Source organism: Vulpes vulpes, chromosome 15 (assembly GCF_048418805.1).
Source record: "Vulpes vulpes isolate BD-2025 chromosome 15, VulVul3, whole genome shotgun sequence".
Taxonomy (NCBI): domain Eukaryota; kingdom Metazoa; phylum Chordata; class Mammalia; order Carnivora; family Canidae; genus Vulpes; species Vulpes vulpes.
Genome location: NC_132794.1, coordinates 99,672,215 through 99,696,711, shown reverse-complemented (window position 1 = coordinate 99,696,711; position 24,497 = coordinate 99,672,215). Strand labels below are relative to the sequence as shown.

Sequence of the window (24,497 nt, the reverse complement as noted above, 5' to 3'; positions counted from 1 at the left end):
CGGGCTCCCTACGAGGAGCCTGCTTCTCCCTCTGCCTGTATCTCTGCCTCTCCTCTCAATCTGTGTCTCTCATGAATAAATAAATAAATCTTAAAAAAAAAAAGGAATCAAGTGAGCCCCCCCCCCACGAGGAACCAGGCTAAGGCCCAGCAGGGAGAGCCTCCCGGGACAGGAAGGCCCCACCCGGAGAAACGGGAGCTTTAAAACTCTGCCTGGGATTCTTCCCGGAGGGAGAGGCGCTTAGCAGGGAACCCGGGCAGAAGCTGGAGGGGCAGCGGGGCCTCCAGGCTCCTGGGGTCACTAACAGGAGGGGCGCCCGGGGAGAGCGCCCCACACACCCGGGCCCATCTCGGTAATGGGCTGGAGCGCCCGGCGGGGCCTCGGGGAGAAGCCGGGGGCAGGCGGGGGCTCCGGGGGAGGGGGCTGTGCCTGCTGCCTGTGGGAGCCGCGGCCCAGGAGCACAATTCCAGCAGCGCAGGTGCCGGAGCCCAGGGCGCGGGGGACACAGCCCTGGATCCTGCACTCCCCTGGGACAGGCGGAGGCGGAGAGAGCCCAGGACAGCGAGAGGCCTGCCCTGGGCGCCAGGCACCCCCACTGTGCAGATCAGTGTCCCCCGCCCCTGGGTAGCATCCAGGCCAGTGCGGACTGAGAGCTATGGTAGTTAGTTACTGCGGGAGCTGACTCTAGGGCTGGAGAGCTGGCCGCCCCCAGTGTAGCTGTTCCTCCTGGTGTCACCCTGTGCCTGGGACAGAGCCGGGCTGCCAGGGAACAGGGACCCCACCAGGCAAACAGCTCCCACTGAGCCGTGCACCTGGCAGGAGGCAGGGGGCAGGGCAGCTCCCGCCCCCACACACACACACACCTGAGACTCAGCACCACAGGCCCCTCCCCCAGAAGACCAGCTGGAAGGACAGGGGAAGAGCAAGTTCTTGACCAAACAGAGCTGGAAAGCTCCAGGGGAAGTAGAGGGATTTATAGTATATAGAACTAGAGGATACCCCTCCTTATTTTTTTTTGTTTTGTTTTCCTTTTTTTTCTTCTGTCTTCCAGTACAACTCGTTTTTAGCGATTCTGCACTGAGCAAAATGACTAGAAAGAAGACTCACCACAAAAGAATCAGAAACAGCACTCTCTGCCACAGAATTACAGAATTTGGATTACAATTTGAAGTCAGAAAACCAATTCGGAAGCACAATTATAAAGCTACTGGTGGCTCTGGAAAAAAGCATAAAGGATTCAAGAGACTTCATGATTGTAGAATTTAGATCAGGCCGAAATTAAAAATCAATTAAATGAGATGCAATCCAAACTGGAAGTCCTAACGACGAGGGTTAATGAGGTAGAAGAGAGTGACATAGAAGACAAGTTGATGGCAAGGAAGGAAGCTGAGGGAAAAAAAGAAAAACAATTAAAAGGCCATTAGGAAAGATTATAAGGGAAATAAATGACAGCCTCAAAAGGAAAAATCTACATTTAATTGGGGTTCCAGAGGGCGCCAAAAGGCACAGAGGACCAGAAAGCATATTTGAACAAACCATAGCTGAGAACTTCCCTAACTTGGGGAGGGAAACAGGCATTCAGATCCAGGAGATAGAGAGATCACCCCTAAAATCAATGAAAACCACTCAACACCTCGACATTTAATAGTGAAACCTGCAAATTCAAAGATAAAGAGAAAATCCTTAAAGCAGCAAGACACAAGAGATCTCTAACTTATATGGGGAGAAATATTAGATTAACATCAGACCTCTCTCCACGGAGACCTGGCAGGCCAGAAAGGGCTGGCAGGATATATTCAGGGTCCTAAATGAGAAGAACATGCAGCCAAGAATACTCTATCCAGCAAGGCTCTCATTCAGAATAGAAGGAGAGATAGAGTTTCCAAAATAGGCAGAAACTGAAAGAATATGTGACCACCAAGCCAGCTCTGCAAGAAATATTAAGGGGGACTCTGTAAAAGAAAGAAGAAGCCCAAAGAAACAATCCACAAAAACAGGGACTGAATAGGTATTATGATGACACTAAATTCATATCTTTCAATAGTAACTCTGAACGTGAATGGGCTTAATGATCCCATCAAAAGACACAGGGTTTCAGACTGGATAAAAAAACAAGACCAGGGGATCCCTGGGTGGCACAGCGGTTTGGTGCCTGCCTTTGGCCCAGGGCGTGATCCTGGAGACCCCGGATCGAGTCCCACATCGGGCTCCCGGTGCATGGAGCCTGCTTCTCCCTCTGCCTATGTCTCTGCCTCTCTCTCTCTCTCTGTATGACTATCATAAATAAATAATAAAAAAAAAAAAAAAAAAAAACAAGACCAATCTATTTGCTGTCTACAAGAGACTCATTTTAGGCCTAAGGACATCTACAGCCTGAAAATAAAAGGTTGGAGAACCATTTACCATTCAAATCGCCCTCAAAAGACAGCAGGGGTAGCAATCCTCATATCAGATAAATTAAAGTTTATCCCAAAGACTGTAGTAAGAGATGAAGAGGGACACTGTATTATACTATATATACTATCCAACAAGAGGACCTAACAATCAAGAATATTTATGGCCCTAATGGGGGAGCTGCCAAGTATATCAATCAATAACTAAAGTAAAGACATAATTAGATAATACACTAATACTGGGAGACTTCAACACGGCACTTTCTGCAAATGATAGATCTTCTAAGCACAACATCTCCAAAGAAACAAGAGCTTTAAATGATACACTGGACCAGATGGATTTCACAGATATTTACAGAACTTTACATCCAAACGCAACTGAATACACATTCTTCTCAAGTGCACATGGAACTTTCTCCAGAATAGACCACATACTGGGTCACAAATCAGGTCTTAACTGATACCAAAAGGTTGGGATTGTCCCCTGCATATTTTCAGACCATAATGCTTTGAAATTTGAACTCAATCACAAGAAGAAATTTGGAAGAAATTCAAACACGTGTAAGTTAAAGACCATCCTGCTAAAAGATGAAAAAAGGGTCAACCAGGAAATTAGAGAAGAATTAAAAGGATTCATGGAAACTAATGAGAATGAAAATACAACTGTTCAAAATCTTTGGAATACAGCAAAGGCAGTCCTGAGAGGGAAATACATCTCAATACAAGCATCCCTCAAAAAACTGGAAAAACTCAAATACAAAAGCTAACCTTGCACCTAAAGGAACTGGAGAAATAACAGCAAATAAAACCTACAGCCAGCAGAAGAAGAGTTAATAAAGATTTGAGCAGAACTCAATGAAATAGAGACCAGATGAACTGTAGAACAGATCAATAAAACCAGGAATTGGTTCTTTGAAAGTATTAATAAGATAAACCATTAGCCAGCCTTATTAAAAGCAAAAGAAAAAAGACTCTAATTAATAAAATCACGAATGAAAAAGGAGAGATCACAAACAATACCAAGGAAATACAAACGATTTTAAAAACATATTATGAGCAGCTATACGCCAATATATTAGGCAATCTAGAAGAAATGGACGCATTTCTGGATAACCACAAACTACCAAAAGTGGAACAGGAAGAAATGGAAAACCTGAACAGGCCAATAACCAGGGAGGAAATTGAAGCAGTCATCAAAAACCTCCCAAAACACAAAAGTCCAGGGCCAGGTGGCTTCCCAGGGGAATTCCATCAAACGTTTAAAGAAGAAACAATACCTATTCTCTAAAGCTGTTCCCGAAAGATAGAAAGGGATGGAATACTTCCAAACTCGTTCTTTGAGGCCAGCATCAGCAATTCGGCAGTGTGGCAGGACAGAAAATCAACGCCCAGAAATCAGTGGCATTTCTATACACTGAGACTGAAGAAAGAGAAATTAAGGAGTCAATCCCATTTACAATTGCACCCAAAAGCATAAGATAAATAGGAATAAACCTAACCAAACAGGTAAAGCATCTATACCCTAAAAACTACAGAACACTTCTAAAAGAAATTGAGGAAAACACAAAGAGATGGAAAAATATTCCATGCTCATGGGTTGGAAGAATACTGTGAAAATGTCAATGCTACCTAGGGCAATTTACACATGCAATTCCTATCAAAATACCATGGACTTTCTTCAGAGAGTTAGAACAAATAATCTTATGATTTGTGTGGAATCAGAAAAGACCCCAAATAGCAAGGGGAATATTAAAAAAGAAAACCAGAGCTGGGCACAGCACAATGCCAGATTTCAGGTTGTACTACAAAGCTATGATCATCAAGACAGTGTGGTACTGGCACAAAAACAGACACACAGACCAATGGAACAGAAAAGAGAATCCAGAAATGGGCCCTCAACTCTATGGTCAACTAATATTCAACAACGCAGGAGAGACTATCCACTGGAAAAAGGACAGTCTCTTCAATAAATGGTGCTGGGAAAATTGGACAGCCATGTGCAGAAGAATAAACTAGACCATTCTCTTACACCATACACCAAGATAAATTCAAAATGGATGAAGGATCTAAATGTGAGACAAGAATCCATCAAAATCCTAGAGGAGAACACAGGCAACACCCTTCTTGAACCTGGCCACAGCAACTTCTTGTGAGACACATCCATGAGGGCAAGAGAAACAAAATCAAAAATGAATTGTTGGGACTTAATCAAGATAAAAAGCTTCTGCACAGCAAAAGAAACAGTCACCAAAACTAAAAGACAACCCACAGAATGGGAGAAGATATTTGCAAATGACATATCAGATAAAGGGCTAGTATCCAAGATCTATAAAGAACTTCAACTCAACAGCTAAGAAACAAACAATCTAATCATGAAATGGGGAAAAGACATGAACAGAAATCTCACAGAGGAAGACATAGACATGGCCAACAAGCACATGAGAAAATGCTCCGCATCACTGGCCATCAGGGAAATACAAATCAATACCACAATGAGATACCACCTCACACCAGTGAGAATGGGGAAAATTAACAGGACAGGAAATAACAAATGTTGGAGAGGACGTGGAGAAAGAGGAACCCTCTTGCACTGTTGGTGGGAATGTGAACTGGTGCAGCCACTCTGGAAAACTGTGTGGAGGGTCCTCAAAGAGTTAAAAATAGATCTGCCCTACAACCCAGCAATTGCACTGTTGGGGATTTATCCCAAAGATACAGATGCAATGAAACGCCGGGACACCTGCACCCCAATGTTTCTAGCAGCAATGTCCACAATAGCCAAACTGTGGAAGGAGCCTCGGTGTCCATCGAAAGATGAATGGATAAAGAAGATGTGGTCTATGTATACAACGGAATATTACTCAGCCATTAGAAACGACAAATACCCACCATTTGCTTTGACATGGATGGAACTGGAGGGTATTATGCTGAGTGAAATAAGTCAATTGGAGAAGGACAAACATTATATGGCTTCATTTGGGGAATATAAAAATTAGTGAAAGGGAATAAAGGGAAAGGAGAGAAAATTAGTGAAAATATCAGTGAGGGTGACAGAACATGCGAGACACCTAACTCTGGGAAATGAACAAGGGGTAGTGGAAGGGGAGGTGGGCAGGGGGTTGGGGTGACTGAGTGATAGGCACTGAGGGAGGCACTTGGCGGGATGAGCACTGGGTGTTATATGTTGCCAAATTGAACTCCAATAAAAAAAAGTGTAAAAAAAGGGAAGCTACTTATAAGATTATTTTACTGATCATATGTATACATTAAAAAGAATACTTTGTTATTAAAAGAAGATTTAGAGCCAAATCTTTTCTTTCATAAACATGAAAGACATCATAATAAGGTAATTAAAAAAAGATAATCTAAATGTAACAAATCAAGGGAAAATTCAGTTTTAAAAAATTTTATACAAGATTAAAAATATTTTTTTCAAAAAGGTAGGAAAATTTTTCAAACTGTAAGAAAATATATCTTAGAGGTAATTTTTTATACATTAATTTCAACTTTTTTAAAAGATAAATTTAGAGCAAGCATGGGGGAGAGGAGCAGAGGGAGACAGAGAAACTCAAGCAGACTACATAGAGAGTGTAGAGTTCAACACAGTGCTCAATCTCATAGTCCTGAGATCACAACCTGAGCCAAAACCAAGATTCAGAGCAACTGAGCCAGGGGTCCCTAATTTCAATATTCTTTAGGACAAGAAGCACTTTGGGAAACACAAAAATATAAAACCAGCAGAAATGTCAAAGGTCACAAGGCAAAGAGAAAGAATTATAAGCAGTTGTAACTGAAGAAACAGAGTGGTCTTAAAGAAAATGGACTGCAAAAAAGCTGTTGGGCCCACAGAAGTTGCTTCCTGCAATTAGGCACATACGGACTCCAGGGTAGATGAAGCTCTTACAGCTGACTCTACAAAACCTACAATTTAGTACTTACTAAGTTTCGTGCTACCTATATTTTAATAAGCATGTTTCTACCATTTACAACTCTGTTACATCCTCCAATTTTTAAGATAATAATCTTTAAGTTGGGGGCACATCTAAACAGGAAGGGCTGTCAGTATGAGATGTCAAAGCCCAACTGGAGATAACATCAGAAAAATAACAGTGAATACCTCCAAAACTTCACTCCTCTACAAAAGCAGTGGATAGAAAACTGGCAAAATCATTTGTAATGAATTTTATCAGAACTCTCAAAATTAACCAAAAGCTTCCTTTAGAAAGGAAGGAAGGAAAGAACTGAAAGGAAGGAAGGAAAGAACAAGCTTCATTATATTTTAACTTGTCCTAGTCTCATTCCTTGCTCTCCAGATGGATAGTAGCCTTGAAAAATTATGGCCCACATTCCCAGTGCAGCCTAGCAGCCACCAGAGGGAGCAAAACAAAGGTGGAGCCCACTGACAGCTTCAATCCCTCCAAACTATTACTATTAGCCCTGTTTGGTAGCTCCCAGAGAGTCCACTTGCAATACTATCCATATTTGACCTAATTCAGTGCTTGCCCAATGCAAAAGACATTTTCCCCAGGAAAATATTTGCTGAAAACAATTATAGGTAAGTGTTTTATACCCACTTGGCTTGAGGTGGTGGCCAACATTTGAGCCAAACAACAGACTAATCAAAAAGCCTTAAACTAGGAATGAGATACCACAGGGACTTTGAAATATTCCAACACATCCCTGGGAATCTAAAAGCTCATGTACATGCTTAAGGCAGTATGCATGCTGGAGATTGTGTATATGCTCAGGAAAAACCTGAGAATGTCCCAAGCCCTTATTTTTAACTGTGGGGCCCTGCATAAGCAGGAAGTAAAGGCTTAGTCAGAGTTGTCAGATGCCTGGTTGAGTGCTTGAAAGTACATCCCAACAACAGAGGTCTTTGGCAAAGACTAGAAGATTTATTAGTTCCAGGCATTTAAAGACATTTCTGTCCAATCATTAGCTAACCATTAAGCTAAACAAGTGAGACTTCAGTGGCCACACAACTTGAAGGACTTGTGCAAGAATTATAGTTTAGCTATGAACACATTCATAAGTTTGAGTTAGCCAGAATTAGTGCAGAGAAGTCACTAAATCAACCACCACCACAATAAGCAGCAAGAACAGATCCTGGGGAAAAGGCAAAAATCTCAACAACTGCCCTATTTTGTAATTTAAAACTGTTCTTTAAACAATTTTGTTATCTAAAATGTCCATATTTAAATACCCATTATTTAATATGTCCAAATGTAATTTTTCAATGGAAGGTCTCACCAAATACAGACTATGAATAAAGAGATAAAAACTGGGAAGCCTGGGTGGCGCAGCGGTTTAGCGCCTGCCTTTGGCCCAGGGCGCGATCCTGGAGACCCAGGATCGAATCCCACGTCGGGCTCCCGGTGCATGGAGCCTGCTTCTCCCTCTGCCTATGTCTCTGCCTCTCTCTCTCTGTGACTATCATAAATAAATAAAAAATTAAAAAAAAAAAAAAAAAAGAGATAAAAACTATTTGGGGGTGAGGCTCCTGGATGGCTCAGTCAGTTAAGTGTCCAACTCTTGATTTCGGTTCAGATCATGATTTCAGGATCCTGGGATTGAGCCCCCACATCAGGCTCTGCACTTAACACGAAGTCTGCTTAGGATTTTCTCTCTCCCTCTCCCTCTGCCCCTCCCTCTTCTCATGCTCCCTCTAAAATAAATAAAATCTTTAACAAAAAATATATATTTGGAGGAAAAATCAAATAGATTGTTTGATGTTGAAATAACAAGAACTGAAATGAAAAAGTAGAAAGGTTCAACAGGTATAAGCAGGCAGAAAAAAGTGAACTTTAAGATAGATCAATTGAGATTATTCAGCCTGAGGAATAGAAAAACATGAAGAAAAATAAACAGAGTATCAGAAATCTGTGGAACACCATATCAAATGAACCAACATATATACAATGGGAGATCCAGGAAGAGACAAGTGACAGAAATATTAGAAGAAATAATGGCCAAAAAGTTCCTTTCCAATTTTGAAGGAATGAATTAATCTACACCTCCAAGAAGCTTAACAAACTCTAAGTAGGATAAATTCAAAGAAATCTACACACAGGCTACATTGAAATCTACATTACCAAACTGCTAAATGGCAAAGCTGACAAAGAAAATCTTGAAAGCAGCAAGTGATTCATCCTGTGTAAGAGATAAAAAGGTTAACAGATTTCTCATTGGAAAATATGGAGGCCAGAGGCAGTGGGAGGACATATTCAAAGTTCTGAAAGCAATAAAAAAGAACTGTCAATCAAGATTTCTGTATCCAACACTATTCTTCAATGAGGGTGAATTTAAAACATTCCCAGATAAGCAAAACTGAAAGAATTTGTTGCTGACCTGCCCTACAAGAAATACCAAATAATTCCTTCAGTGTTTAGAAAGAAAAAACACTAGACAATAATTAAAATACAAATAAGGAAATAAAGATCACCAGTAAAATTAACTACAAAAATAATATAAAGAACAGTATAAATGCATTTCTTGTAGTTTTCTCCTATTCAATGTAAAAGAAAATTTCATAGGGTGATGTATTGAAGTGCTACATCACTATACTGTACACTTGAAACTAATACTATATTATGTGTTAACTGGAATTTCAGTAAAAACTAAATAAATGAAGCTCTATTCCCTACTTCATCAAAAAAAAAAAAAAAGAAAACTGCATAAAGCGATACATAAACATCTGTGTTGAAAGGCACACAATGTGTAAAGATATAACGTGCATGACAATAAGCAGCAAAATGGAGGGGGTAAATGGAGCTACACAGGCACAAAGTTTTCATACACTACTGAAATTAACTTGGTATTAATAAGAACCAGATTCTTATGATTTAAGATGTTAATTTTGTAGGGTAACCATTAAGATCACAAAGAAAATAGTAGTCTAGGAAATATCTATTTAATACAAAAGACAGCAATGGAGAAACAGAAAAACAAAAAAGTACAAATAGAAAAGTGTCAGATATAAATTCTACCTTACCAATAATTACATTAAATGTGAATGGGTTAAACTCTCAAATTAAAAGGCAAAAGTTGGTAGAAAAGATGAAAATAAGGTGATCCAACTATATACTGTCAACAAGAGACACATTATAGACTAAAAAACATGAACAGATTAAAATGTCAGAAAAAGGTATACCATCCCAATAGTAACCAAAAGAGCGCTGAAGTGACACTATTTCAGATAAAACAGACTTTAAAACAAAAATTGTTACTGAAACAAAGAACATTTTATAATAGCAAATACAGTAATTATAGATCTATATGCACTTAACAGAGCACACAGTACATTAAAAACTGACAGAATTGACATGAGAGAAGATTCAACAATAGTGACTTCAATACTCTACACTTTGAATAACAGAACTAGACAGGAGAAAAGAACTAGAATTCAAGAAAAGACTTGAATTCCACTAGAAACCAACTAGGCCTAAGAGAAATTTATCAATACCCCACCAACAGCAGCATAATATACACACTCTTCTCAAGTGAACATGAAACATTCTCTAGGACAAACCACATTGTAGAACATAAAATTTTAAGTTTCAATAAATAAAAAGGAAAACATACTGTCCAAGCACAATGGAATAAAACAACAACAGAAGGAAATGTTGGAAATGTTAAATATTTACAAATATGTAAATTAAAAACCACACTCCTAAATAATCTATGGGTCAGAGAAGAAACCACAAGAAAAATGAGAAACCAAGCAGATGAGAATGTCTCAAGAGAGGGGGTCCAATTCCCTGGGCAAAGCAAGTCAGAGCCTGAGCAGGCCAAGGACGGTGTTAACTACAGTGAAGTGACCTAGCATGGACTGTCAAAACCTGAGCAAGGTAAGGAGACTCTAAAGCCCTTTAGACTGAGAATGCAGCAGAGATTTTTCTGAAAAATTAACCAAGTGAGCCTATCACTTCAAAGAACACTGAATATACTTGTACCCAATGATAAAATTAGACTTTAAAAATATGTAACCTCTACCATGATTTTCAAAAGCTACTCAATATTTAAAGACTTTTCTCTTAAAAAGTGACATTATTAACAAAAGGGGATTTTTAAATATTGTATAAAATGTGTCAACATTTAGAAAATCTGCGTAACTCAGTAAAACAGTATTTTCCAGTTGATTATTTAAAAAAACACACATGGGTAACAAGACAGATCAAAGAATTTTATTTTAATAGAGAATAAAAAGTTCATTAGATGGTACTAGAAAAATCAGATACCCATGGGGGGGTGGGGGGACCAAACAAGGAAAAGTGAAAAAGGAAAAAAGAAAGTTAACTTAAATCTCACACTGTATAAAAATACAATTAATTAAAAAAATAATTAAAGAGATGCCTGGGTGGCTCAGGTGGTTAAGCATTCAACTCTTGATTGCAGCTCAGATCATGATCTCAGGGTCAACGGACTGAGCCCCATGACAGGCTCCGAGCTCAGTGAGGAGTCTGCTTGAGATTCTTACTCTCTCTTTCCTCTGTCCTTGCCCCCAACTCTCTCTAAAATCTTTTTCAAAACTTAAATAATTTAGGGCACCTGGGTGGCTCAGTGGTTGAGCATCTGCCTTTGGCTCAGGGCATGATCTCGGGGTCCTAGGATCAAGTCCCACATTGGGCTCCCCACAGGGAGCCTGCTTCTCCCTCTGCCTACATCTCTGCCTCTGTGTGTCTCTCATGAATAAACTCTTTAAAAAAATTAAATAGTTTAATCCAAAATCACAAACACTAAAATGTAAACCTATAAAACAGAGAGGTAAACAAATAAAATCTTTGAGATCTAGGGTCCGATGAAGATTTCATAAGCATAACATCAAACCACAATTCTTAAAGAAAAATACTAAAATCCCAATACAGGGATGCCTGAGTGGTGCAGTGGTTGAGCGTGTGCCTTCAGCTCAGGGCGTGATCCTGAAGTCCCGGGATCGAGTCCCACATCAGGCTTCTCGCATGGAGCCTGCTTCTGTCTCTGCCTATGTCTCTGCCTCTCTCTCTGTCTCTCATGAATAAATAAAATACTTTAAAAAAATAAAATAAAATCCCAACACATTAAAATTTAAAACTTTCACACTGTAAAAAACCCTGTTAAGAGGATGGAAAGACAAACTATGGGAGACAACATTTGCAAACCACATAGTCAATCTTTGTTGACTTAAATGCAAACATATAAGGAACGCTCAAAACTCACCTTAAAAAAACCAAACAACCCAATTAGAAAATGGGCCAAGATACATGCAAACCTTTCACCAAAGAAGAAATACAGATGGCATAATGGCAAAAATAAGATTTTGGACATCACACTGGTCATTAGGAAATACAAATTAAAACCATGAATTGCCACTACACACCTATCAGAGCACAGTGGTAAATATTAAATGCTAACAAGGATGCAGAGAAACCAGTGTCTCCTCCTATTACTAATTAGGTAAAACAGAAATGGGTATGGCCACTCTGAAAAAATAGGTTAGTAGTTACTTATAAAACTAACTGTATACGTATCATATACGATCCAGCAATTTCACTCTCACATTTACTTCGGAAAGGGAAAATTCAGGCTTATTTAAAAAAAAAAAAAAAAAAACCTGTACACCAAATGTCCATAATATTTATTTGCAATGGAAAAAAAAAGTATCAATTGTTAATTGATGTCCTTCAGAGGGTGAATGGTTAAACTCCGGTATATTCAACTCAATGTAACACTGTTCAGCAACAAAAAGGAATGAAATATTGATATAACAACCTGGATGATCTCAGGGGTATTATGCTTAGTAAAAAAAAAAGTCAATCTCAAAAGCTTACACACTTTGTAATTCCATTTATACAACATTTTTGAAATGATGAAAACAATACAGATGGGGAACAGAGTAATAATTGTCATGTTAGGACAAAATGGAGAGGTAGAGTTTCTTTGTCATAATGAAATCATTCTGTATCTTGACTGTGGTTATATGAATCTATACATGGGATTTGAAAGCACAGAATTAGAGACAGACTCAAATGAATACTCAAAAAGGCAAAAAACTGAGGCACCTGGACAGCTCAGTCAGTTAAGCATCAAACTCTCAATTTTGGGTCAGGTCATGATATCAAGGCTATAAGATGGAGTCCTGAGCCCCATTCAGTGCAGAGTCTGCTTGAGATTCTTTCCCCCTCCCTCTCACTCCCCCTCTTTCACTCAAATAAAATCTTTAAATTAAAAAAAAGGAGCGGGGGGCAAAAAACTGAGTAAGGTCCATAGTCAAGTTAACAATATTATACCAATGTCAATCTCCTGGTTTTGATAAAGCACTATAATTATATAAAATGCCAACACCAGGGAAAGCTGAGTGAAGTACTATTTTTGCAACTTCCTATGAGTCTAATCATTTCTAAATAAAAAGGGGAAAAAGTTCAATGATATAGTTCTAGATTCTACATTGCAATTAAACTTTAAGAAATTACTGTCATCTGAAGCAGTATCAGTGAATTCCTACAACCATCTGTAAAGACTACTAAAATATTCCTTCCAACTATGTATCTGTATGAGACCTGATTTTCTTCGTATTCTTCAGCCAAAATAATATACTGTAACGGACAAAAACAATTACGAGAATTCAGCCATTATCTATTTAGATACTAAATAAACTTTCAAAAATGTGAAACGAAATCACTTGTTATGAAAAGTAGTTATTTTTCCTAAAAAATTCATGTTAACATGTAATGAGTTTATTTTCAAAAATAAGTGATATTTTTAAAATTTCTTAGCTTTAATTTCTAATATAGTAAATACGAATAAATACAATCCATACGTAGAAGCCCTCTCTGATGTTCTAAATAATTTTTTAAGACTGTGAAGTTGTCCTCAGGCCAGAAAGAGAATTACTACACCAAAGTATTCAGGAATGATGGAGTATCAGGTGGACAACTTACTCTCAATCAGAGTTCAACTGAACTCCAAACTTCTAACTTTATGATCATTTAATAATTTTTAAGGTTAATTAGAAATAAAACAGAGGCACCTGGGTGGCACAGTCAGCTGGGCTTTGGACTCTTGGTTTTGCCTCAGGCTGTGGTATGGTCATGAGACTGAGCTCCAAATCAGGCTCCAGCTCAACGCAGTTTGCTAGAGATTCTCTCCTTATCCCTCTAACCCTCCCACTCGTGCTCTCTCAAATAAATAAACCTTTAAAAAACAAAACAGAAAAATATAAAAGAACATGCTTCTGACTAGGAATAGATCTTTGTAACTCATACTTCTAAAACAGGATGTGTATCCAGAAAATATTAAGAAACATAATAAATTGCTAAGAAAAAGACAAATACTGTGCTATTATAAAAAGTTAAGCAATGCAATTTCCAGAAGAAAATTCTCAAAAGGCCAATAAACATTGTTTGAAAACTATTCAATATCACCAGTAATTAAAGAAATATAAAGAGATATTATTGCCATTAGGCTAGAAACTGAAAAAGTCTGATAAAACCAACTTGTTGGAGAACGTAAAGCCATGAGAACTCAACACTCTGCTGGAAAAAGCACCATTTGTTAAAGCTATGATGGAGAGCAATTTGGCAAAAATGTGATGAACGAAAATGCCCGTATCCACTCATTCAATCCATCAGTTCTACTTGTAGGGATTTACAGTATGAAAACTTCTATACAACTGCACAAGAAGTCATTGCAGCAAGGTTACATATACAATGATAAATATCAATGACTACACCTAGAGAAAGCGACATGGACAAATCTCAGAAACAATAGTGGACAAGGACAAAGAAACCTACAAGCTGCAGAATGATAAAAAATGATTCCATCTGTATAAAGCTTTGACACATACAAAATTACATACTGTTTGTGGATACATACAAAGTTTAGATAAACATCAAATTCAGAACGGTGGTTTCTAAGGTTTATCTGAGGATAAAAACAAGGTAAGATAGTATGCTAAACCAATGTTTGATAAATTCTTTAATAAGATGATTTCACAGAGTTCAAATTTATATCTCCATTTTGAAGCAAATGCTTAAATGAATTCTGAGTTCTACCTTTGGCTGTATGAAAGATCTAGAAAGATATATTCACAAATCATCAGAAGAACATTTATTTAAAAATGCAATTAGAAACAATGTTATATCTATTAAATTAATGAAAATATTAAAGAGTGTTGGTTAAGGATACAGAGAAATGGACATCTCATGGAGAGCTGGTGGGCATATGATTCAAGTAAAGCTTTATCAAAACTGTGGCTTCTTCATAATATAATTTTGGGGGGTTTGTTTGTTAGGAGAAATTTTGTAAATGTATCTGAGGGCTACATTTACGGAAGATTACAAAAATATATTTCAAACTGTTCATCTAAGTGCTTATCCCTCAGGAAGACATGGAAGTTGGCAGTGATGTAAGGGGTGGGGGTGGGGAAAGAAGGGAGGGAGGGAGGGAGGGAGGGAGGGGGAGGGGAGGAAGGAATAGGAAGGATTAAGGGTAAAGAAATGGATGTTGAAACCAAATCATAAAGGGCAATGGGTAGTGAGCTAAGAGTTTGGACTCTGCCACAGATTTTTCATCTTCATCTAGATAGATCTTTTATGGAAGACACTGATGAAACAGATATGTACTCTGGAAAGGAAGTTATGTGTCTACACCTAGCACCTCAGTTTGCCAGTAGTGAAGACAAACAGGTGTATCTTCAAGCCTTCAGCTAAACTCTTTCCCAAAAAAGCAAATCTCCATTCCATCTGGTTTTACCTGTCTGGTTCCTAATGGTTTAAGACTTGTTACCTCAGCTCAGATAGGTTGACAGTTCATAAACTACTATCACATGATTACATTTGATTTCCAAAATAACCCTGTGAAGCAGACATCCAACGTAGTTAGTAGTCTTCCCATTAATAGATAAGCTAACCAAGATTTATGGAAGTTAAATTATTTGCCCAATAGCATGGTGTGAATCTGACAATAACATCATGAGCAGCAACAGATAATATTTACTGAGTATTTATTACAGGCCAAGTACTGTGCTAGGTGATTTTAGCTGTTATTTCATTAAGTCCTTGCACCAATTCTGAGGCAGTTTAATCTCCATTTACAGATAAGGAAAGGAAACAGAGGCTCAAGAGCAATCAAGTGACTTGTAAAGATCACACAGATCATAAAGCAATCATAAGACTAATATAGTTCTGATTCGTTTAAAACCCATGTCTTAAAACTCGTATCTATATTATCTGAGAATACACTATAGATATAAATAGTGATGTAAATAATGAGGATTAGACACATGAATCAAGGAAAATTTTAACACAGAACAAGATTGAAAAGCTATCATTGCTTTCTACAGTTTGAGGAAATGTCAGCTAAAAAGACCAACAAAATACAGAAAATCTAAATATCTTTAAAAAATGGTTTCCCCCCCTCATCTAAAACCTAATTCTATAGGCCAAACTAGTATTTTATGGAACATTCTGGCATTTAAAAGATAAATTTCTTCCAATAATATGTTATTATATATCTTAATGCGTAATTCACATAACCTTGAGTTCACCTATTTTCTACCAAGTGGTATCTTGCTGAAAAGTATGACAAAAAGAATATATTTACTGGGGCACCTGGGTGGCCCAGTCCATTAAGCTTCTGCCTTTGGCTCAGGTCACGATCCCAGGTTCCTGGGATAGAGCCCCATGTCAGGCTCTTGGCTCAGTAGGGAGTCTGCTTCTCCCTCTCCCTCTGCCTGCCACTCCCCCTGCTTGTGCTGTCAAATAAAATCTAAAAAAAAAAAAAAAGGTATTTTATAATTTAAACTCCGTATGTTAAGAGTTTAATTCTATAGCTATTTAGGTCCACTTTTCCATTAATAGAATAGATAAGTAATTGTTTCCATAACTGACCACTAGGGAAGTGATGATACAGCTCAATTTAGAAAAGAACCTGACCCATGCACCAATTACTAAAAACTAGCACTAGGAGTACCTGGGTGGCTCAATCGGTTGAGCAACCAACTCCTGATTTCAGTTCAGGTCATGATCTCATGGGTCACAGGTCTGAGCCCCAGCAGGGACTCTGCTTGAAGAGTCTCTTCCTCTGCCCCTCCCCTCATTCACGTATGTGCACACACCCTTGCTCTCTAAATAAGTAAATCTTAAAAAAAAAAAAAAAAAAAAATCACTAAAAAACCAAGCACTAACTATTCCTTATTAGCAATACTAAAAGTACATGCTTATTTTAAAATTATTTTTCTCTTAACTAAAAGAAAGAGTAATTCAGATATGTGAAGGGAGACCTAGATGTCCAGAAACTTACTTGGAAAGTTCTATCTATATTAAATTTGACCCACCTTATAATTTAACTCAATCTCACACTAAATTATGTTAAATATATCTATCTCCTCCTGGACGTCTATCTCAAAAGGAATGCAATTAAGAGTAATATACTGAAAGAAAATGCAGTAAAAAAAAAAATCTAGAGCTGTACAGTCTGGGTTCCAAATTCTTTGATAAACTGCAACATAACCTTGAACATATAGCTACACTTAAAAAATAAAAAAAATTAAAAAAAAAATGAGGGGATCCCTGGGTGGCTCCGCAGTTCAGCGCCTGCCTTTGGCCCCGGGTGTGATCTTGGAGTCCCAGGATCCGGTCCCACGTCGGGCTCCTGGCATGGAGCCTCCCTCTCTTTCTCTCAATCATGAATAAATAAATGAAAAAAAAAAAAAAAAACTGAGGCCCTTATTTATTTTTAACTTTTTAAAAGATTTAACTGATTGATCTAAGAGAGAGCAAGTAAGAGGGTGGGCAGGCAGAGAGACAAGGAGACTCTGGGCAAGGGTGGAGCCCGATGCAGGGGTCAATCCCATGGCCCTGAGATCATGACTTGAGCCAAAACCAAGAATCAGACATCCAACTGACTGAGCCACCCAGGTGCCACAAAGGCCTCAGTTTTTTAATCTGAAAAAATGAGTTTAGGGGACTATATGATCTCATAGGTGACTTAAAGCTCTTAAACTCCTACTGTTTGCTAAGTCTTAGCAAAAAGTAGTTCCAAGGACCAATAATGGATGTTCAATATATACTAAGTCGAGAAGTACTTTCAGACTGGAAAACCAATTATAACAAAATGTCCAGGTCAAAAAACAAACCCTTAAAATTATAGTAAGAATACTATCATAATTGTGTTGCATATGTTCACAAACTGGGACATTTAGTTACTATTTATCCATATTTAAAAGCTTGTAAGATCCCCGTAACTATAGGTAATCCTAATTGTCATGCAAACAGGTATTTTGGAATACCTTAACATGTTTACCTGAAAACGTTCTGTAATACATTCTTAGCATTTCCCAAACTATATTTCTACAACATCTATTTCTATGGTTAAACAGCTTTGTAGTTAGGATGAGAGGTTTTCAAACATAATTATTCTGTCTTTATGGCAGAAATTATCCTTTTCTGATATAATAATGTACTCCATGAGAGAGGATAGATGATATGAGATTTCCCAATACATTTGGATCAAAAAGCCTTTTTAAGGAATATCTATAAAATCTGAGTTTCAAGTGCCATAAGTGCAAATATTTAGTAATAAACATAGCTCAGCACAAAAGAAATTAGAACACTGTCAGAATTTTACAAAAATCGTTAAAATTTTGAAATTTAAAAAACACTGGAGTAATCAGTAATTGGAGTAACAAAGACTTAACACTGAAATCCCCAGTAGTCTAGCAGCCATTAAAATTTCCTGTGAGAATATGAAAATGTATTTGTATTTAAGGCTAAGAAAGCAACATATTCCATCACACAAAAGGAATGGGATGATGGGAAAAATACCTGGTTTCTTTAAGCAGTCCCCCTGCTCTTGCTAATGGACAAAAGATAGATAAAACAGAACAAGGCCAAATGAATACAAGATTATGTTTAAATCAGAAAACAGAAGAAAGCTTACCCACCAGCTATTAAGATTTTTTTAACATATTTCTTTTAATAGAGTCATTAAGAAGATAAACTGACATTTCTCTTGAAAAACAAGATGCCATTCAGAATGCCAGAATATTCCAGAGCTAAAACGTATTACATCAAAAGACAATATTTTAAAATTCTAGTGCATATATATTTAAAAAGTTCAATTTTTAGAGATGCTTGGCTGGTTCAGTTGGTAGAGCATTGGAGTCCTGATTTGAGATTTGAGGGCCGTAAGTTCAAGTCCCACATTGGCCATACAGCCTACTTAAAAAAAATAAAGTTTGATTTTCAAAGGCAACTGTAAAAGGTATCAACACCCAAAATTAAAGAACTAATGAGCATTCTAGTCATTAGTTTTTAGTTTCATTCTTGATGCTTTGTAATGACAAGGCTTTATAAATATAAATTAAGTGATATATTCAAACTCAAATGTTACACTTTGATTTTTTTTTTTTTTTTTTTTAGTTAAAAGATTTGATGGAGGGCCCCTGGGTGGCTAAGTTGGTTAAACATCTGCCTTAGTCTCAGGTCATGATCCTGGCATCTCAGGATCAAGCCCTACATCCAGCTCCCTGCTTAACAAAGAGTCTGCTTTTCCCTCTCCCTCTCCTCTCACTCGTGCACTCTCTCTCAAATAAATAAAATCTTTTTGTAAAAATTTGATCAAGGGACACCTGAGTGGCTCAGCAGTTGAGCATCTGCCTTCTGTTCAGGGCATGATCCTGGTCTGGGGATAGAGTCACGCATTGGGCTCCCCACAGGGAGCCTGTTTCTCCCTCTGCCTATGTCTCTGCCTCTTTCTGTCTCTCTCTCTCTCTCTCTCTCTCTCTCTCGTGAATAAATAAATAAAATCTTCTTAAAAGTTGAACAAAAAGAACCTGTATAAATGATTTTTGGCTTTCAGAAAGCTACATCAGCATACATTTTATCTCTTATACTTGTAAATGATCTTAATTCCGGTAAAACTAGGCCTACAGCCTTTACAATTTCCGGTGAAAATAGCAATGTAAAGATGGTGTGGACCCTTTCTCCTCTTGAAAAATCTCAAAACAACTAGCAAAAAGAGAAACAGAAGCAAAATCTACATCTCCATCCCAAACCAAAAGACATCTCTAACCACACATACATAAGAAAGGCTGCCGTATGCAGTGAAGGTAAAAAGAAATGCTGGAAGATCTCAAGCAAGGGAAAGGTTTGCAGCTTCATGTCTCAAAACACTCACAGCTCAGTTTTCTAAAATGTACATGCCATAGCCATAAGGGCAAGCCCAAAGCCCCTTGTAAGGCACATCTGAAGCTTTCACAGACTTCATCTGGCATTACTGACACACAAGGAGAGTCAGAACTAAACAAGAAAAGTGATACACCTTTTTCTAAAAAAAATTATTGTAATTTAAAAGAGAATTTTTGTGAGGCACCAGGCTGGCTTGGTACATAGAACATGCAACTTTTTTCTTGTTAGAGAATGTGACTCTTGGTCTCAGGGTTCTGAGTTCAAGCCCCACATTGGGCCTAGAGAATACTTTAAAAATACATAAATAAATATAGAGAATTCTTCCAGAACCTAGACAAAATCATTACTACCCAAAAATGGAAAAAAGGAGGGACTCAATGCTAAAAACAGTACAATACCTATGAGAACGTCAAGGGAAAAAAGTTTGACTCAAGAATTTATATCAAGTCTAACAATACAGTTCAGTTAAATAGCAGTTGATAGCAACAGTTAAATAGTATTGAATATGAAAGAACTCAAAGAAAACTGTTCCTATCAAATGCTCTTGAAGAAAATACTAGTTGACAAAATTCAGTTATCCAAAGGATAAAAAGAAAAGCCACGAAAAAAGGGTAAGTTTTGAGCGCAGTGTCCATTTAATTATTGGCTTTAGACTGGGGAGGAAAAAAAAAAAAAAACACATCGCTGCAGAATATAAGGTAAATGTTACAATCCCCAACAATAGGGAGGAAATGGACTAAGGTATGCTAACACCTTTATACTGCACTGCTCTATATACTTCAACTTTTTCTTAAAAGATGAGGAAATAAGCATAATGCTATAATAAATATAGATGAGCTAAATACACTCATTTAAAAAAAAAAGTCCCAGGTTAGATCATAAAACAAAACTGTATGAATAACAAATCCAGGGCAGCCCAGGTGGCTCAGTGGTTTGATCGGCCTTCAGCCCAGAGTGTGATCCTGGAGACCGGGGATCGAGTCCCACGTCGGGCTTCCTGCATGGAGCCTGCTTTCTCTCTCTCTCTCTCATGAATAAATACATAAAATCTTAAAAAAAAAAAAAAAAAAAAAAAACAGATCCACCCTCCCCTGCCCCAATTTGAAAAAATGAAAATGAAACACGGCAGACTCTTTTTGTTCAAAATAACACAGGCATTATATCCACACAAAGATATTCACTAGAGCACTATTTGTAACAGCAATATACTGAAACAACCTAAAGGTCCATCAACAAGGGCCCTCCCTTATGGTTAGATAAATTTATTCACTGAAATACCTACATAGTTACTAAAAAGAATGCTGCAACAACTATGTACCAGTATGAAATAAGTGAGACAGCAAAGCATACTAACTACTACTGGTAAGAGCTCTGCAACCACTCTTGGGAGTTCCACAACCTCCAGTTTCCCAACTTAACTAACATGTTCAAACCTCAGTTTCCTTCTCTGTATGACAGGGATAATAATATTACCTGCGTCTCAAGGCTGTGATGAAGATTAATGAATACCAAAAAAACTTATCAAAACAGGACCTACAACATACAAAGTACTATGCAAATATTAGATTTATTATAGTTGAGAGAAAAAACCCAGCTATAGAACAGCATCACAAGCTACCATTTATGAAGGAAAAACAATCTACACCTATATATGTATAAATATATGTATAAAATATCTGTGGAGGTATACACAAAACTGGCAGTGGTTTCCCAGGAAAGGAAACTAAGCACAAGAGGTTGCAGAATGAAAGAAAGATTTGCTTTATACTTCTGTATCTTTTTATCTTTTTTTTTTTTTAAGATTGTGTTTATGTATTTACTTGAGAGAGAGAAAGGAGAGACAGAGCATGAGAAGAGAGGGAAGGGGAAGAAGGGTAGGGGAGGGAGAAGGAGGAAACAGGCTCCTCACTGAGCAGGGAGCCTGATGAGGGGGCTCCATCCCAGGACCCTGAGATCATGACCTGTATCCAAGGCAGATACCCAAGTGACCAAGCCACCCATGCACCCTCACTTCTGTATCTTTTAGATTTTGTACCATAAATATGTAATAACTAGATAAAAATTACTACTTAAATTTAAAAACTTTAAAGAATTTAAGTTCACTGAACATGGCGCTACCTTTCTGGTTAGTTCTCCAATTACCATTCCTAAGGTACATTTACTCAGAATAGAGGTCATAAATTACACTCTCAGAGACAAATTTATTTCCCCAAAGCATCTACAACAGTTCGGACATTTAATGTTACAATATAAATACAAAAGAAGTTATCTTTGGAGACAACACTACAAAGACATTTGCAAAAAAAAGTGTTCACAACAATGTGCATATTTATAGCAAAACATTGGAAATAACACACAGGTACATCAATAGTCTCAATAAGTTACAGTGTCACACGATGGAATATCATACAGACTTAAAATGATAGCATACACATATAATACAAGTTTATGTATCAAATTGTCCATTTTGCATTAAATGGTAAATAGTAAATTATGGACTGTTTCCATACAAGAATACAGATATACTTCATTTCTTTTCATTCCTATGACTGGTGCTATAACTATACCATAATTTAATTAATCAGTCTCATATCAACTTGCATTTGGGTTTCTATCTGCCTTTTTTTACGACTTTGAGAGAGCGCACAAGGGCGCGCGCGCACACACACACACACAGGCATGCACCTGACGGCTGATGGGGGAGAGAAAACCCCAAGCAGATTTTGAGTGGAAATCAAGAGTTGGACACTTAAATGACTGAGCCACCCAGGCACTCCTTCATTTACTTTAATTAAATATATATATATAATTTTTTTTGGCCAATAGTGCTTGTTGAGCATAAATCTTCACATGTAGTAACTAGTATTTCTGTAAGGCAGATTCCTGAAAGCAGACGTGTTTGGTCAAAACTAATATGCATTTAAAATACATATAGGGGGGATCCCTGGGTGGCGCAGCGGTTTGGCGCCTGCCTTTGGCCCAGGGCGCGATCCTGGAGACCTGGGATCGAATCCCACGTCGGGCTGCCGGTGCATGGAGCCCGCTTCTCCCTCTGCCTGTGTCTCTGCCTCTCTCTCTCTCTCTGTGACTATCATAAATAAATAAAAATTGAAAAATAAAAAATAAAAATAAAATAAAATACATATAGGTAGTTCCAACTGATCTCTTTCAAAGACACTTCATCAATTTATACTCTCCCAATCTTGCCAAATATTAATCTTTTTCACTTCCATCAATCTGATACATAAAAAATGATATATTCTAAGCTACATTTCCTTGATTAGTAGGGTAAACAAATCTTTCCATTCTTCCACTATTTGTGGTATTAACAAAACATAGATCATGGCCACATTTAACAGGTTTTTTTTTTCATTTGCCAATATTTAATAATTGGGAATTTTACTACAATGTAGATCTCTATTTCTCTTCTTAAATATTTAAAATGAGAACATTCTGGGTCAACATTCTTAATAGAAAAATCAACTGGTAGTGAATAGAAATTGTGCTGAGTGCTTTCCAGCTAAACCTGTGTGTTCACTCATTTATGTTACCTGCCTGGTCTCCTGTAGAAACTGAAGTTTAGGAGACCATTTCTATGGAGTTACTTGGTTATATGCTAGGTATCAGGATTCTTGGTATGAAGGGTATTAATATCTTTCCTTACATATTTATGTCATGTATATTTCCTCTCTGTGGATAGCTTTTAACTTCATCATAGCATTCATAAATATATATAAAATCTTAAAAGTCTACAACATCCATCAAACGATATTTGGGTATTTATCCTTGGGTATTAGGATGTTTTTTTTATTTTTATCTCTGTATTATTCTTTTAGATGTATTAAATAAGCATTGATTCCTTTTACAATCAGGGAGGGAGAAAAAAGTTATTTTCATTTTGAAACAAAAAATTCTAACAGTAATAGTTTGGTTATGTTGACTTTTAAACTGACAAAAGACAAAGCTAATTAAAATTTATTTATAAAGAAAACCAGAATGCATAATACCAGAGGAGGTCAACATAATAATCAAAGTCCATATATATTAGTTCATGACAGTCCATGAAGAATAATATATCCAGCACTTCAGATCTGAATTATAACATTGTTTTTACAAAAAAAGAGATTCAAAAGTGCATGGAATGATCTGATCGACAGTGAAGTTATAAATAAGTTTTTGGATACTGATACTCCAGAAAAACATGTTTTCTCCAACTGTACATATAAAAACTATTATTTTCAGGGTGCCTGGATGGCTCAGTTGGTTAAGTGTCTGACTCTTGATCTCAGTTCAGGTCTTAATCTCAAGGTCCTGAATTCAATCCCCATGTTGGGCTCCATGCCCAAAAACTGTATTTTCATTCAGTATTTTATTTAATACATACTAAGTGTTATGCACTGTGCAAGGTTCTAAATATGTAATAATAAGGCACGGTACATGCCTGTACGCTTACAAAGCAAGTGGAAAAGGCAAAAAATATAGTGTGGTAAGAGGTGCTGAAGCACAAAAACGAAGCCAGTCTTGGAGGTTAGAGAAATAAGAAAAGGCTTCTTAAAGAGAGAAGCTCTTAGGAGAAATCAACTAAGAAGAATGGGAGGAGGTCAAGAATCCTACAGTCACCCTGACTCTTCTCTCTCCAATTATCACGTCCTAACAATCACCAACTCCTATCTAACCATCCTTCTAAAATTTCTCCTGACTCTTCAACTTCTTTTTATTCTCAACTGTTAATATCCTGCTCCAGGGTAGGCTAAATGCTCTCCTCTAACAGTTTTTGTAACTGGTCTCACCACAGCTACCCCACCATCCTATTCCTAACCTAATCACTACACTATACAGTGATCTTTCAAATACTCAAATCTAATCAGGTTACTGTCCAATTTAAAACATTTGGGGAAGAGTGGCTGGTCCCCACAAACCTAGCCCTCAGGATAAA

At 37.5% G+C, this 24,497-nt stretch overlaps 1 protein-coding gene across 6 annotated transcripts in view; it reads right to left on the bottom strand.

Moving 5' to 3' along the window:
- Positions 1-24,497, bottom strand: part of SHOC2 (SHOC2 leucine rich repeat scaffold protein) — a 93,207-nt gene that overhangs the window by 55,926 nt on the left and 12,784 nt on the right. The window contains exon 1 of one of the 6 annotated variants that reach the window (XM_072740005.1): positions 13,402-13,566. The exons of the other annotated variants lie outside the window; for them this stretch is intronic. The gene's annotated coding sequence lies outside the window, so the exon portion shown is untranslated. Of the gene's footprint in view, positions 1-13,401; positions 13,567-24,497 lie in introns of those variants that run through there. 6 annotated transcript variants of the gene reach the window in all.